The 7,940-nt window shown below is 32.9% G+C and overlaps 1 long non-coding RNA gene across 1 annotated transcript; it reads left to right on the forward strand.

The window, feature by feature from the left end:
* The first annotated feature begins 1,508 nt into the window (after window positions 1–1,508).
* LOC143250915 (uncharacterized) lies at window positions 1,509–5,897 on the forward strand. Its single transcript, XR_013028433.1, has 3 exons — window positions 1,509–1,808; window positions 4,778–4,854; window positions 5,793–5,897. It is a non-coding gene; the product is annotated as an uncharacterized LOC143250915 (long non-coding RNA).
* Window positions 5,898–7,940: the final 2,043 nt, after the last annotated feature.

Consider the following 7,940-nt stretch of genomic DNA (forward strand, 5'->3'; position numbering starts at 1 on the left):
ATATAACCGAAATACTTTAAGTAGGAGAAAATCATATATATTTATTTTAGATTTATTCTAAGAACATGTATGTAAAAGTAAAGGAAAATATGATAATATGTCCAAAACACTACAGTTAACATATCCAGTGCCAATGAGACCTTTCGCCAAATACCAGGTCTCGTTGACTTGACTGGGATACAAGAATTTTATCTTACTTCAAGTGCTTCTCTTAAATCTAATACTTGGTTAAAGACAAACTCACAGCATTGCCTTGATAGTACGAGTTTCTAATAATAACATACACGTCTTATTTTATTACTTTAAACAACAACTGAATGGTGAAAGTTGTGAGTCAAACATTCTAGTATTCACACATATTATAGATGTGTCAGCATACTAAGATCCAAGTATCTATCACATGTGGACACACTTTAAAACAACATTTTAATTAATCCAAGCTTGCCGCAGCAATCGCCACAAATTACTAATTACAAACTCTAACATTACTCTCATAACAAAAAGACCAAAACTTACGTCATCAATACCTCACCCTACACACAATTACTACAGTTGCTTATAATCCCATTTTATATGTTTAAACGGCAAAGCCTGAAAAGAGGGGGTAGGCTAATTTTTGTTTTAATTTGGCAAGGTTAGAATTAATTCGAAAGTAATGTTATGAAAAACGCATGTTATTAAAGGAATTTCTATAATTTTATTGTAAATTCGTAATAATTAATAAAAATCTGATCTAGATAAGAAAGATAATATTTACTGGTACTGTACAAAACAAAGTATAATTTTCCGCCATTCTTGGCGTATTAAAAGAAGGGGGGACAAGCACACGTGTGGCGATTGAAAGTTGAAGAGGGTCTGTCTCTTCTTTCAGTCTCAAGGTCAAGGGCAAACTATATCGACACAGACATTAAGAATAAGTAGACACACAATTCATCACCAAACCAAACCGTCTGTTCCTCCATTAAGTACAGATACCAACAGGCACGCGGACTTTTTTTCTTTTTTTTTTATTGTACATCCCCTTCTCAATTCCACACCCTCTCATCTGGTTTTCCAGTACGGTAAGAACAGGCAAAAAGTTTCAGATGGCCGTAAGACATGTTACGACAACAATCTTTTTCGATTTTTTTTTTGTCACTTGTAGACATACTGTAAGCACAAACATTTGTTCATAAATAACAGAGAGTAAAACGTCAAATGTTGGTTCGCTAAAACAACAACAACAACAACAAAACATAACTTCAAACACGGAACATGTGAAACATCATTACAGGCATAAAATATTCATAGAAAATAATAAATTCTTGAAAGACGCACTTACCTCCTAGTAGGAAAAACGGGGGATATACAAATGGTCTATATAGACTATACGGTTCTGAATGTTAATAATATGTGAGTGGGAAGCAACAGTTAAACTACAGAACAAATATCAGACAAGACAGCGTCTAGAAAAAAGAACCATGTACGTCTTTTTACCAGATTATTTTAACCTAGAATAGAGGCAAAAAGTGGTCCAACTTGGCACAACAGATGGCGTGAAAGCTGCAGAAAGATTCCCATTAGTTAAGAGTAACCTGGTACAGCTAACAGTACCTAAGCTAACATAGGCTTGGCATATATATATATCCTATACACAGAGACGTTACTAGCTCCAGGCGGGCGCGGCTCCGGGAACAAAGGGTTAAAAGGGTTGGACTTACAGAGCCCTTACAGGTCTTCAAGCTGAACAGCCAGGCTTGTAAGACGCGACGCAGAAAGAAACAAAGGCAGCCATGACAGTGATGGTCCAAAAGCTTTTGGCTACATCAGTAAGTAATTTTATAAATTTTTTGGGGTTGTTTCGTACCACACATTATACTATCCGAGATCTTGAGTTTCACCATAGATTTACTAAAAGAAAATGTATCCTGTCCATTTGAAAAACTATTTGAACTAAAGGTCAACTCAGTATAAAGATAAAACCCTTTTACTGATGTAAATAAGATAACAGATGTTTTACGTTGTCGATATCTATCTCTACGTTATCGGGTAACACAACAATCTATGTGACGTAGTAAATGTTAAATGTTCTGTTAACTAGTTTCCACAATTATAGGTCTCCAGGCAACAAACAGCCACCGCTGATCATTAAAACCTGAAAAGTTTTTTTTATATAAAATACTTACTACTGTTCGCTATTAATACGTACGTAACACATCATTAAAACTACCATTAAATCCTAGCGATTCGGTAGCAAACAGTGATTAAAAAAAGACTTTTATCACTGATGAGTGAGAACTAAGTTATGGAAACAGTCGCCACTGACCGTTAAAAAGTCTCTTTCCACTGGTCAGTAAGTACTATTTTATCACTATTCATCACCGAGAGGCAAGCAAACAACTAAGGAGACTCCTGCTATTGATAAATCTTATAAGTATTGACCACCGACCTTGAAGAAAATCTGTCTCTACTGATAAAAAGAATTACATTTTTATTAATGAGTGCAGTGCAGCAGGAAGCTAGTGACAATTAAGAATGTTACCACCGGTCAGTCAGGACAATATTATTAGAGCTGATCACTGAGTATAGATAGTTTCCACCACTGACCATTAACAAGAAGTTCCATTACCGGTAAGTGCTAAATTGTTAGTGGTGACCATTAAGTAGTATAGACGATACAAAAGGCAAGCACTGCGATCCACTGACACATGACTTCAGCTAAATAAAATATTTGACTTGCACCTAAATACTGCGTTTTGGAAAGTAGCTCTTCATTAATGACTAAACATTATTTGAGTGGTCCGACCACTGCTGTGAAACAATGTGACACACGATATGTGTAAAGCATGTCATTCCTGGGGATCTCTGGGGCATCGATCCCCCAGACAACTTTAGAAAACTTAATGTCATTTTAACTACTAATGCTGTATACAAACAACGTAATGCACTGAATTAAAAGAAGCAACTTTAAATACATGACATGAAGAAAGTAGTCAGGACATGAGTGGTCTGAGTGACCTCACTGCTAACAACGGTTCTGCTTCCTCGGTTTTAATATTAAATCCGTTGAACAGATAAGAAGTTGAAGTGAATAGTGTTAATGAAACTACAGTTTTGTGCAAGATAAAATGTTCGCATTTAACTTAAATAATAAAGTAATAAGCGTTTTAGGAAATTGCCCTAGAATTTACCCCCCTTTCAAGTGTTATTTGTTGGTTATTTCTCCATTAGTTTATATATAGTTATATTTGTCCAACATTACATGGTATCACTAAAACAAGAGACTATTTTCACTCACAACTTTACTGTTTCTGTTTCAGTATTTCTGCCACAGTTAATTAATTATTTTATATCAAATATGTAAACACAAATGCCCTGTTCACCAAGAAGTTTATAAAATACTGGTAAAAGGCAACATTTTGGAAGGAAATTCAGAAGACGTCAACCTATGACGTCATCACTCATTTCATCACGTTAATAAGAAGGGACAATCGTCAGAACTTGTTACATTTAAGATATATGTGCGCTAAATCAAGATTATTAGATCTCCTTTAAAACTGGTTTTTGATGCGAAAAGCAGTTACAACATTCAGCATGCTTGTTTAATAATTATAAACATTATAGTATTTTTCGCTTCCCCCGAAAACAAAAGACAAAGCTGTAGTGATTTTCGTGTGTGTTTATTATGCGTGTTCTTTTGATGCGTGTTTATTATGTGTGTTCTTTTGATGCGTGTTTATTCCTTACAATATTTCAGTGAAGTTACGTTAAGTACTTCGGACTCAATATAAATTTAATATTTTGATTTATAAAATTTAAAACAGGTGACAGGCAACATACAAAAGCAAGTTTTAGTGTTCAAGCTTAGACCTAAACAAACCACTATTCTTGAAGACGTACCAGTACCAGTTCAGAGCGTGCTTAGAAAACAAGTTTAGATACAACATTATGGTTATTATCTCTCGTTGTTTCTTACATTTGTGGCCATTATTGTGAATGTTTATACACATAATTTCCCTTTCATAAGTGCGTATTTCATTTCCGCCCACATGGCTTGAGGGTATTATAATAACAAGTGGTTTTATCAGTTTGTGTAGTGAGTTTATTGAAATTATAAAACAACCTCAAGAAAGATCATATTCAGTTTATAAGTTGATCCAAGCAAATAAAGCACTGATCAGTTCTTTTAAAGACGAACAGTTACACCGTAGAGTATAACAAATTTTCAATTACGTTGACAAATATATAGAATATAACAAGAGTTTTTAACAATGTTGATAAAGCACAACACCATAGAATATAACACGAATTTTTAACAATGCTGACAAAGCACAGCACTGTAAAGTATAAGAATGATTTTAAACATAACACAAAAGAGTAAAACCTGTATCTCTAACTATGTTGATAGAGCACAACACTATTTTTAACAATACCAAAAGCATAAAGTTATAGAGTATATCGAATTTTTAACCATACTAATAAAGCACAACGTTATAATTACAGAGTGTAACTGAATACAGGATTGCAAGTTGGTTAATTGACCAGTTAAATTGTATCAATATATCATTTATTTTTTGACTGGTCAAAAAATCTAAAACCACTGTTAAATATTGTAAATATATGCGTCTTAGTACAAGTTTTTCAGTTAATTTTATATCCAAAATTCCTTCTCCTTCGGTATAGATCTTAGAATCACATCTATTATAAAATAATTCAAAATGTTACAAAGTTTCAATCAACACAATAAAACTGTATTTATAGTTTCATTGTCAAATGTTTCTTATATATTTTTTTACAGATGAGATGTTATACGAATGTAATATAATGCATGAGCTCAGTAGGTTTTTATCTCTTCAACAGTTGAATCCTTTGAAGGTAAGCGATGTCATACTGTATGTCGTAATATAATATCCTTCTATTTTAAGTAGTCAACAGCTATGACATTTCTAACTTGCGTTGCAAGTTGATTACAATAATATATAAAAAAACAAGTGACCGTTATTCACTCTAACACTTAATAATATTATCTATTCATCATAAACATGAGTGTTCTATACAAGCAGTCAGGTTTTAAAAACAATAAATAAAGTGTTTGACTATATTTAACATTATGTAAGTCGTAAAGTTCCCAAACGTTGATATAATGGATAACTGAAGTAATAGTTAAATACAACATTACAGAGTTCAACTACTGATAGATAATAACAGATTTTGTTCAACATTGCTGCTAACGTACAACAGAACATATTTTTAACAACGATGATAGAATACAATGTTATAGAGGGTATAACAGATTTTAAACATTACTTGCAGAGTAAAACACTACAAATTATAACAAATTCTCAAGACTGGCAACAGAGAATACTACCCTAGGTTTAACAGATTCTCAACGCTGCTGATATGTTATAACATATTACCAACATACTTGTATAATAAATGAGTAACACACGGATATGCCTAAAAACCTTTACAAATACTGTTCATACTGCAAGCCTAACAAGTATTTATAATTACGAGAGCGATTGTTTGTAGCTACTGGTAGCCAGCACCCTGTCGACAAACTGGTAACCAGCAGTAAAAATGTATAAACATAACTGATATAGACATTCTCTTACTAAACACCACTGATAGACTGGCTGTCAACACTAAGTACAACAATAAGTTCGAAAAGTGAGAGCAATTCTTTAAAAATGATGTTTACGGTGACATTAAAATCACATCTTGAGAAAGTTGTTGTTTGGAGAACATGCTGTTGTTGTTCCTCTGAAAAGGTTTCAACGGAAAACTCTGATATTCTGTTTTCTTTTGTGTAGCTGACGGAAAAATGTCCACTCAAGAATTTTCTAAAATAAATGACAACCACTTAAGCGTTTACCGTAAGCTGATTCTACCGATAAAGATGTTAATGTGAGTCAAAATACAAACTAAGGAAAAGAAAATAAGTCGAAATGTTTATAGCTAATAATTTTTAAACTCAACACCCGTCCATATATAAACTAGTTTCTTAACCCAATAATGTTAACCATAACTGAACATTATTTTGATTAAGTTCTGTATTTTGTTCTATGTTTGTATTAAAAAACATATTTCATTACAGGGATAATTTTTTAGTTAATTGCTTTTCTGATTGGGTGGAATTTTCACCGGCGTTTTTGTATTTAACACATGTTAAAATGTGGTACTGTGCTCAAGTTATAAAGATATACAGAACGTTACGTCAGTTCTTGCACACAACATTGTCTAAACGTTGTTTATTTGTTTAGTGTTAGGAGTAAACTGACAACATACGTTTTCATGGTGTCTAGTTCTGAAAAACAAACTGGTAGGACCTTTCAAAAATTGTTTATTAATTTTCGTATTTCAAATCGAATAAAACAGTTTTAAGAAACTTCATTCAAAGTGGGATATTTTCGGTCATTACAGGGAAATTCTGAATTTCGTTTTACTTTAGTGGGTTTCCTTAAAACATTTTTCATTAAAATGCTGAATTTTGTAAAAGGATCCTAAAACCGTGCTACTTGTAGTTTTTCCTTGATTTGTAATATTATTTACAGGGTCTTTGTAGTACGTTGTTTTATATATGACGATTTCGTGTAACTTACAGATAGGATCTCAACATTTTACATGTAAACTAACCTTCCAAGTTAATGAAAATATTCAATACTCAAAACCACAAATTACAGAACATGATCCATGACATAACTAGGTGGGAGAAGAGTTTCTATGATCAAAGAGTGGAATACCAAGAATCCCTGAGATAACTAGGTGGGAGAAGAGTTTCTAAAATAATTTTTTAATCAAAACACTCTGACATAATATTAGTTGAGAGAAGAGCTCTAAGGTCAAAAGTGTGAAATACTAAGAATCCATGACATAGATAGACGAGAGGAAAGTTCCTAAGATCAAAATTTAAGCCCGAGATTACTCGATGGGAGATGAGTTCTAAAGTCAAGAATTTAAAACAAAAGATAACTGGCATAAATGAATAGGATAAAATATTCCAAGTCGACGGACAGCTATGACTACCTTACCTACCCTGATCTAAAAGCAGTTAAAAATATACCTCAAAGTACCGACTTATAGAGCTGTATATATAATGAATAAGTGTAACCATAATAACAATTATGATAATTTATTAATAGAAATAACAAGCCTGTTTACGTATCGACACACACACATACGTTATCTATACATCTATATATATATAAAACCAAAACATATACAAGTTTCTACCTGTGCATACTATAAGTATGTTATATGTACATACTTTTAAGTAATATTTATTTAGTTTGGCACGGCTACTGAAATCATAAAAGATTTATTAACCAATTAAAACAACTACTCATGCAAATTAAATCAACTTTTTTTACTATCATCAACATTACTGTTTATTAATCGAACGTTAATTTTCCAACATTGCCTAAGCCTTAATAATTAGTTTGTTTGAAATTAAATGTAAGCAACGAACTTGATTGATACCACTGTATGAGCACTCTCAGTCGAACTGCTCATACTGTTAGAAAGCGAATAAGAACCATAAATGGAGACACAAACAGAGGGTAACGTTGTACATTAATAAGCACCTAACACTCAAGCACCTAGCATGACCCACGGAGGAAAAAAACAAAACTCACTGGGTTTATATACAGTCACATGTACATTAGTGTTGTTGAAGTACGTTAAAGACACCAGTACGATATCAATTATGTTCATCTGAGCGGATCGATTAAAGGCTACTGGAATTGCGAATAATATGGAGCGGTGCTAGCTCTGCGCAGCGCATGGCGGATGAAACCTTAACGGAAGCATCCGGAAGAACAAAAATGAGTAAGATGAACAGAAACGATGGAAATCATCTTCGCAATAAATTCATAATAACTGAATTGGACAAAAGTTAAAGGGCATTTATCTATGTACGCAAGCACGGCAAAGTAATTATTTCCGAAAACAAGAAAATAATT

Source organism: Tachypleus tridentatus, chromosome 5 (assembly GCF_004210375.1).
Source record: "Tachypleus tridentatus isolate NWPU-2018 chromosome 5, ASM421037v1, whole genome shotgun sequence".
Lineage (NCBI taxonomy): Eukaryota > Metazoa > Arthropoda > Merostomata > Xiphosura > Limulidae > Tachypleus > Tachypleus tridentatus.